The sequence below is a fragment of the Canis lupus genome, chromosome X, assembly GCF_003254725.2.
Source record: "Canis lupus dingo isolate Sandy chromosome X, ASM325472v2, whole genome shotgun sequence".
Lineage (NCBI taxonomy): Eukaryota > Metazoa > Chordata > Mammalia > Carnivora > Canidae > Canis > Canis lupus.
Window position 1 is genome coordinate 97,102,691 of NC_064281.1, and position 10,381 is coordinate 97,113,071.

Genomic DNA, 10,381 nt, shown 5'->3' on the forward strand with positions numbered 1-10,381 from the left:
CAGATGTAGAAGTTATGAATACATAGAAATTTTTTTTTACACTTGATCATTAATTTTATCATATGTGGAAAAGTGTAAAGTGAGAAGAGAAATGATATGGACTCTGGGAAACATCAATATTTACTGAGAAAATTTAAGAAAAGGAATACATAAAAGAAAAAATGGTTGGAGATATACCAAACTAACTATAGGAGTTTGGTGACCTGGAGGTCAAGAGTGAAGAACTTCAGGAAAGGAGTTATTGTCATTACTATGTACAGTAAAGAGGTCTAGGAAAGTAAGGGTTAAAATATATCTCCCTTGAATCTTACAATTAGGAAGCCATTTGTGACCTTAACAAAATCAGTTATGTTACCGTAGTAGGTTATAGGGCCCAGAATGAAGGAATTGAGAATTTAGTGGGAAGTTAAGAGGGCAATATTAAGATTGATAGAAGGATGTTTCTCTCCTTTCCTTTATATAGAGCTTATATAGAGCATTAGAATTTCTAACTTCTAAAACAGAATACAGATTGAAAAAGATTATTAGATAATTCTGTGACTTGCGAATTCATAGTATTTATTAATAAAAGAAAGATTGTGGGGGCATTATTAACCTGTGAAATGGATAGATATAAAGGCATTTCTTATGTTTTTACCATAACACTTACCCACTGGACCATTTGTAGTGTGGTCTGGACTGATACCAAATGGATTACTATCGCTCATAGCTTTATTTGCTCTATTGACATACACTATAGGAGCAGGGATGGGAAAACATGACTGTATCCTAATTTTCCTGTCAAATTAAAATGCAATCTGAGGAGGGTAATACAACATTTTTAGTTCTTTGACAAAGAATATTGAGAAGAAAACAACAGAAACAAGACCACAAGAGTAGAGTAATAATTTTTCCAGAAAATAAGATACACTAAGCTTGCCACTATAAATATGAACAATGCAGACCTAAATAGGTGGATCAAAAGCAATACTATTCTATTAGAACTATCTAAAATTAATTGTTAATTCTCATTAGCTATAGAAGGCCAATTTTTGAAGTAGAACATCAGGGAGGAGTGTTGCCTTAGTGGAATTTTGGCAGTTACTATAACATGTAATTAAACTTTTTAAAAACAAATGTTATTTGTAATTTCTTTTACCTTTCATTTGATTTTTAATTGAAGTATAATTGACATACAGTATCCTATTAGTTTCAGGTATACATCACAGTGATTTGATATTTTTATACATTATGAAATGGCCCCCATGAGGAGTCTAGTTACCATCTGTCACCATACAAAGTTATTACAATATTATAGTTTTGATTGGCATGCTCCTGAAGATTAGTAATGTTGAGCCTCTTTTCATATGTATGTGACTTACTATCTGTAAGTCTTCTTTGGAAAAATGTCTATTTAGGCTATTTGAGGGTTTTTTTATATTAGGTTGTTTATGTTCTCTATATATTTTGGATATTAACTCCTTATTGGATATATTATTTGCAAAAGCTTCTCCCATTCAGTAGGTTGCCTTTCCACTTTGTTGATTTTTTTTCTGTGCAAAAGTTTTTTAGTTTGATGTAATCCTACTTGTTTATTTTAGCTTTTGTTGCCCTTGTCTGAGAAAACTGGTCCAAAAAATATTGCTAAGTCCAATATCAAAGGGCTTCTTGCTTATATTTTCTTTTAGGAACTTTATGGCTTCAGGTCTGATATCAAAGTCTTTTAATCTATTGTGAAGTTATTTTTGTGTATGAAGTAAGAAAGTGATCCAGTTTCATTCTTTTGCAAGTTGTCCAGTTTTTCCAACACCATTTATTGAAAAGATTGTCTTCCCCATTTTATATTCTTATATTCTTGCCTCCTTTCTCATAGATTAATTAACCATATAAGTGTGGACTTAATTTTGATCTCTGTCTTCTGTTTCATCGATTTGTATGTCTATTTTTGTGCCTGTATCATGCTGTTTTTATTACTATAGCTTTTTAGTGTAGTTTGAAATCTGGGAGTGTGATATCTTCTGCTTTGTTCCTCTTTCTCAAGATTGCTTTGGCTATTCAGGATCTTTTGTGGTTCCATAAAAATTTTAGGATTATTTGTTCTAGTTCCGTGAAAAATGTCACTGGCATTTTGATAGGAATTTTACTGAATCTGTAGATTGCTTTGGGTAGTATGGCCATTTTAACAATATCAATTCTCCCAATCTGTGAACATGGTGTATCTTTCCATTAATTTGTGTCATCCTGGGATGCCTGGGTGGCTCAGCAGTTGAGCATCTTCTGCCTTTGGCTCAGGGCATGATCTCGGAGTCCTGGGATTGAGTCCCACATCGGGCTTCCTGAATGGAGCCTGCTTCTCCCTCTGCCTATGTCTCTGTCTCTCTCTCTCTCTCTGTTTCTCTTATGAATAAATAAATAAATAAAATCTTTAAAAAAATTGTGTCATCCTGAATTTCTTTCATCAGTGTCTCATGTTTCAGAGTATAGGTCTTTCACCTCCTTGGTTAAATTTATCTTATTTTTTAAATGGTACCTTATTTTTAAATATGGTATCTTATTTTTTAATGCAATTTGTAAATGGGTTTTTTTCCTTAATTTCCCTTTTTGATAGCTCATTAATGTATAAAAATGCAATCAATTTCTTTATGTTAATTTTATGCCCTACAACTTTACTTAATTCATTATTCTAATAGTTTTTGGTGGTGTCTTTATGGTTTTCTATATATAGTATCATGTCATCTGCAAATTGTGACAATTTACTGCCTTTCCATTTTGGATGCCTTTTAGACTTTCAAAAGTTGTGTTTCCATTTTCATTTGTCTCAAGGTATTTTTTTTATTTCCTTGGATTTGTTCATTGACCCGTTGGTTGTTTAATAGTATGATTTTGTGGTTTTCCAGCTTTTTCTTGAAAATAATTTCTAGTGTCATACTATTATGGTCAGAAAAGATGCTTGAGTGAAGCTTTGAAATGATTTCAATATTCTTAAATTTACTGAGACTTATTTTGTGACCTATGTGCACTTAAAAAAATGTGTATTCTGTAGTTTTAAAATGAAATGTTCTATATATATCTATTAACTTACTCTGGTCTAATGTGTCATTTAAGGCCAATGTTTCCTTATTGATTTTCTGTCTGGATCATCTATGCATTGATGTTAGTAAGATGTTTAAATTTTCTACTATTATTATATTATTGATAATTTATCCCTTTAGGTCTATTAATATTTGCTTTATATATTTAGGTGTTCCCATGTTGTGTATATAAATATTTATGAATGTTATATCTTCTTTTTGGATTGATCTCTTTATCATGATGTAATGCCCTTCCTTGTCTTTTCTTATAGTCTTTGTTTTGAAGTCTATTTTGTCTAATATGATTATTGCTACACCAGCTTTCTTTTTGTTTTTACTTGCATGGAATATCTTTTTCCATCCCCTTCCTTTCAGTATGTGTGTATCTTGAGATCTGGAGTGAGTCTTTTATAGGTAGCATATAAATAGGCCTTGTTTTTTATCCATTCACTGACCCCATGCTTTTTGATTGAAGCATTTAGTCCATTTACACTTAAAGTGATTACTGATAGGCATGTACTTATTGCCATTTTGATGACTGTTTTCATAGTTCTCTATTCCTTTCTTTCCTTTCTTTCTCTATTGGTCCCTTCCCTTTGGCTTGATGGTTTTTTTTAATGTTATGTTTGGGTTCCTTTCTTTTTATTTTTGTGTATCTACTATAGAATTTTGGTTTAAGGTTACAACAAAGTTCACATATATTGACCTATATAAACAGCAGCCTATTTTAAGCTGATGGCTGCTTAAGTTCAGGCACATTGTAAAAGCACTACATTTTTACTCATCACCCCACCATGCTTTTTTTTTTGATACCTTATTTTACATATTTTTATTTTGCATGTCCCCTAACTACTTTTTGTAGTTAGAATTGATTTCAGTGTTTTTGTCTTTTTGTCTTCATACTAACTTTTAAAGTGGCTGATTTACTGCCTTTACTATCTTTGCCTTTACCAGTGAGATATTTTTTCTTTCATATATTTTCTCATTTCTAGTTGTGGCCTTATTATTACCCTTAAAGAAGACTCTTTAGCATTTCTTGTAATGCCAGCTTAGTGGTGATGAACTCTTTTAGCTTTTGCTTGCCTGAGGAACTTCACTTTCTCTCAATAATGAATGATAATCTTGCCGGTAGAGTATTCTTGGTTGTAAATTTTTCCCTTTCAGCACTTTGAATATATCCTACCACTTCTTTCTGCCCTGCAAAGTTTTTTGCTGAAAACTCAGCTGCTAGTATTATGGAGTTTCCCTTGTATGTAATTGTCTGTTTTTTTTTTTTGCTGTCTTTAGGATCATCTCTTTATCTTTAACTTTTGCCATTTTAGTTATAATATGTCTTGGTGTGGATTTCATTGGGTTCATCTTGTTTGGGACTTTCTGTGCTTCCTGGACCTGGACATCTGTTTCCTTTCCCAGGTTGGGGAAATGTTCATCCATTATTACTTCTAATATGTTCTCCACTTGTTTCTCTTTCTCAGACAACAGTAACACGAATGTTAGTGTGTTTGATGTTGTCCTAGGGGTCCCTTATTCTCATTTTTTTAAAAAGAATTTATTTATTTATTCATGAGAGACACACAGAGAGAGGCTGAGACATGGTCAGAGGGAAAAGCAGACTTATTCTCATTTTTAAAGTTCTTTCTTCTTTGTGCTGTTCTGTGTGATTTCCACCACACCTCTTGATCCATTCTTCTGTATCATCTAATGAATTGTTGATTCTGTCTAGTCTATTTTTCAGTTCAGTTATTCTTTTTTTAAAATTAGTTTCAGAAGTAGAATTTGCTGATTCATCAGTTGCATATAACACCCAGTGCTCATTGCATTAAATGTCTTCCTTAATGCCCACCACCCAATTATCCCTTTCCTCCAACCACCTCCTCTCCAGTAATCCTTAGTTCAGTTATTCTATTCTCAAACTCTGTGACTTCTGTTTGGTATTTTCTTATGTTTTCTCTTTGAGTTTCTCACTGTGTTGCACCATGTTGATAATTACATTGAACTCTTTATCAGGTAAATTACTTATCCCCATTTCAAAAAACCCCATAGGGTTTTTTCCTGGGGTCTCATTTTTTTTCTTTTGTTGGAATATATTCTGTCTTATTTTGTTTGACTTTCTGTGTTTGTTTCTATAAACTAGGCAGAAAAGCTACCTCTCCTGCTTTTGAAGGAATGGCCTTATATAAGAACATTCCTCATGTTAGACTGAACGTTCTGGTGGCTTTAGCTGGTTGGCTGGGGCTGGAGAAAGGATGAATTGGGATGAGGTTGTTCTGGGACATACCACACTGAGGCAACCCTGGTGAAATGACTGAAGCTGGAGTGGGAGTGACCTGGGCATGTCCTGAACTGCTGCACCCAGGCTACCTGGTAGGACAGCTGGAGTTCGAGAGGGTATGGACCAGGGGTGTCCTGGTGCATGTTGTGCTAGGATAGTCCTGATGGGACAGCTGGATTGTGCATGGGTTTTAGGGGTCCTAGGGCATACTACACTAGGGCCATCTTGGGACTACGGGAGCTGGGAAGGGAACTGAAGGAGGGTCACCTTAGGCAGGGACAGCTGGAACTGGCATGGGTTAAAGGCTTGGGGCTCACAATGGTGGACAAAGCAGGGCCAGAGTGGTCCCAGCTCCAATCTGTGCTGTCAAGGTGGAGGGAAAACAAAAACAATGGTGTTTGCCTGCACTTTCAATCTTGGAGAGCTCTAGTCATTCCCCAACTGTTATCACACCCTCTAGTGTTAGAAAATTGATTTCCTTCAATTATAGTGTAGCTGCTCTTTAAACAGCTGTGTTTTATTGTTGTTGTTGTTGTTGTTGTTGTTGTTTTGAAGTCCTTGGGCATGGACTTCTAATCATCACTGTGTCTCTGTTTTTCCTACTTTTCTCTATATGGTTTCTATTATTTCTTGTGCAGAAGTATCAATCAGCCATCAGTACACAGTACCTGTGAAAGGAGGTAGGTTCAGCATCTTCCTCTGTTGCCTGTTGCCATATTGGATTATGACTATTTGTAATTTCAATTGTTTTCTAGGGATTTCAGACTATGAGAAACATTAAAAATGGTTCCATATATATTATTCTCCATGAACTTAGTGATTATGTTGAACAGTATAGGTCAAGTGAACCTGTGGCTGCATGAGTCGTGACACAGAGTTGTCACCTAGGATGGATATATCTTTGTGGAGATCCCATTCCAGGATAATGCTTCTCAGTTCTGTAGATCAGATGTTCAATCTGGTTTGGTAACTAAATATTACCAACTTCTCAGAGACTTGCTTACACATTAGCTTAATTCAAAAGATATCAATGTCTAAAATCTGAGCACTGGTTTATTTGTTTATAATGGTAAGCATAACTATAAAGCAGACTGCAACACTTAGGTTGATGATCATGGAGTTTCCTCCAGAATTGTAAGTTATACTGGAAGTCCAAATATGATTGTTGAACATGTAGTGAAAACAACTGGAGTTAGTTGGATAATTTTCATAGTATTTTGTCATTAAAATTTTGTGGTCTGGTGCCTCTGTGTCCACTACAGTGATATATCTGACCAAGAGACTGGAATGTTACCATCCATTGGTTAGAAGACCCTTTACATTGGACATGTTTTAATGGAAATTTCAATGTGTACTCTCTGATTCCTGCTTTCCTATGTCTCAAATTGTTCATTCCTCTCCATTTGATTCATTTAAAAAATACTTCTAGGCTACCTAATAGGTTATAGGCAAGCTTTGTTCTTACTTGTGGCGGGAAAGACATTTTCTTTTTTGTATGACTTTTGCACATGTATTATCACATATATCACATACTGATTTTATTTGTTTGGGTCTCAGAGTTCTGGGGAAATATGTCATTGCAGGCAGTATGTGCAATATTAGGCATGGGTTTTGTGCTGAAACAATCAAAGTATTAGTTCTGGCTTCCCTACACACTAGCTGTGAGCTCTTCAAAAGTTATTTAGCTTCCTTAAGCCCCAATTTACTTATTTAAAAAAGGGAGGTAATACGGTTACTTAACTTACATGGTTGTGGTGATGATTGCATAAGATAAAGCGCACTAAATATGCACAGCATGTAGCACATAGAAAGTACTAAAAAGTTACCTATTATTTATTACAGTATAAAAAGCCCAGAAAAGAAACTTTTTATTGGCACCATTATTGTTTATAACATAGATATGCAAATGACTATTGAAAAGATCATCAGTGAACAACTTTACTTTTAGTTTAAATGGAATCACTTCTACCTTCACTTAATATGCAACAATGATTAATGCCAATTTGAAAATTAGAGCTAGTAATATTGATAATTGCTCCTCTTACACCTGAATGATTTTTTTATATAGCTAGTAAAAACAGTGCTGCTACTTATAATATTTACTCAACACTTGGCAAGTTGAACTGGCCCAAGCATGAAAAAGTTTTTATTTTTAGGGAAAGATGTTATCTGCTTATCCAAATAAAGAACTAGATAAGCACATTGAATGTGTTTTTTTTTAATATTTTAGGGTCATGCCAGAATGCTCTATTTTCTTTTTATTTTCCTATTACAGGCCTAAGAAGAGATGATTATTATATACAAAATCATTTACCCTCATAATTGTCCCCTTGATATGTATTTTTATTTTTCTGAATATTCCAAGTATAGTCTTAATTCTATGCTTCAACAACCCTACTGTTTTTACTTTCATATACAGAATATGTTTTGTTTCTAATCAGAGGCAGACGATGCCTTCAGCACCCAGAAGGCAATATAGATCCTGCAAATATCACAAATGCCAGTACACACATGGTGCCTCTTTGGTGGTATTAGATGTGTATCTCTAGCAAAGAGCATCCATGGAAATAGCTGAAATGTAGAAGGCAGGTAGGTGGTGGACCAGATGACAGCTTCTAAAAACATAATAGAATGAAAGCACAAGAGGCAGTTGTCAAATGAATTGAGAAGTATAATTCAAAAGGGTGACCTGGAACAAATCTTGGCCAAGCAATTGATTACTAAATAACAGTGAAACATCTTTTGTCAGTTTCAGGTTTGTTTTCCCCTTCACTATCCTCATTTAAATTCTACCTGTTAAAAAAAAATTCTACCTGTTGTTCAAATCACACTTTCTAGATAAAATCCCACCTTCTGCATCAATACTTCTTTAGCACTAATGAAGATGATATAATGAAAGGGACAATTAAATATACACAAATGCATATACATACCAATTTGTAAGACTATATATGAATACATATACATATATGAGAATATATATAAGAATACAGATACATACATGATGCATTATCATATATATTTTATATATATTTATATCATAAATTGTAAATATATTTATATATATTTATATATATATATATATATATATATTTTCTTATTTCATCTTTGCAACAACTCTTTGAGGAAGCAGATCCTCAGAAATGTTAAGAAAGTTGGCAAGCCATTCATCCAAAGTAGTGATGATGACTTTAGGACTTGTAGAGAATAAGGTGCCTCTGGAAAATCTGGGTAAAGCTTTCTAGGAAGTTGTTGTTTAGACGAATCTGAAGTTTAGGACATAGAAGGACCTGAAAGTTGTGTGAGTCTTTAGCAATTAATAATGATAGTTGAGAACAAGAGAAGAGATAAGATCAGATAGAGTATCTGACATGAGAGAAAGTGGCTGGGAAAAAAGGGGTCTGTGGATGAGACTCAGGAAGATGCCAGGATCTAGAAATGAATGGAAACATAGCAGACAGCAAAAGGAAACTAAGAAGGAGCGGCCATAAAGACAGGAAAAAAACTGAAAGAGTCTGGTGTTCCACAAGAAAAGGAAGGATTGAATTTCAGAAAGGGAGTTTTCAATATAGTCAAAGGCCACAGACATTTTAAGTTAGAAGAAATTTGGATTAAGAAAAGAGAGAGGGTCACTGGTGGTGCCCTTAGAATACTTTCTGTAGTTTAGGTATAGGAAATGTAGACAAGAACATTATATAGCATAGAAAATGTTTGAACATGTTCATACCATGATGGGGAAGGAGCAAGCAGAGAGGAAGGGACTGAAATAGAGAAGAGAGTGAGGGGACCATGACTGGACTGAACTTCCTGAAGAGATGGGAGAGGCTGAGATCTAAATGGGATCTAAATCATAAGTGAAGGAGTTAGCTTTAACGTTGAGAAGAGAAACTATGTTTATTGTGAGAGCAAACAAAGCAGGAACTATGCAGGAAGTTTGAGGACAGTATGGCAACTGAGAGGTAAGAGAAGGAGCTCTGCAAAGGGCAGCTCCCTTTCCTCCACTTCATATTTGTAAACCACCCTACATGGCTTGTCATGTCCTCTAGAAGCCCCCAGAAACATGGGACTCGATATTCACAATTCACTTTTCCTATAGATATTCACAAACATTGTTTCATCATCCATCAGAGTACTCCAGTTTGGAATGCTGAAATCAGAAACGTCTTTTCCTCTTCTTCACAGAATCAGGTCACTCATCCCCACTATAACCTCGTGCCCTTGATAGCTCCCTATTTTTCCAGAACATTTTGGTCTGGCTTCCTTTTCCTCCCTACAGCCTTACCCAATGAGTTAAGCCTTGTAATTCTCCATAGCTGCCAGGTTCTCCCTTTACTCATATACAGGGTACACAACTGAGCCTATGTATGGGTAGACACTTTCTCCTTCCTTCACTTCTAGGTTTGTAGCTAACTTAGTAATTAAATGGACATAAAACAGGTTAATAGGAGAAAAATTTAATTTTATATGTCCTAGAGCTCCATAAAAATATGAAACTCAAAGAAGTGTCCATAGCAGCCAGCTTTTATACCTTCTAAATAAATAAATAATAAATTTGTGAAGAATTAAAAATACAAGAAGGTTTATTTTGGGGGTAGTATATTAGTGAAGAAGTAACAAAGTTTGTTTATACAGCCTTCTCGGGCCTAAATTTCCCATTTCTGGTGATAAGGATGCCTTCTACCCTTCTGTTTCAGGAAGAGTACCTTTCACATGGGAGATTTATTTCCTCTTTTTGAGTAGACAAAGGAGGAGTTGAGAGTTCTTTTTGTTCCAGCTGTTTCTTATGTAACTTGAATTCAAAATGATCAATACCAAAGTGGCATATTTTGAAGTGCTATATTCTGCTCTCCTTTAGTTCATCCTCTGAAACTTGCAAGAAACTTCACAATTCAGAAACTGAGTTGGTAGATCACTCCATTTAACTGACCTAGTCTTTTAGTCTTGAAAATAGATCAGTTCAGTTAAACAACTGTGTTTCATTACAGGAGGCAGTGATGTAGGTATGCTCCCAAAGTTAGGCCTCTATGGTGTAAATATCTACATCAAGTATTAATAAGAG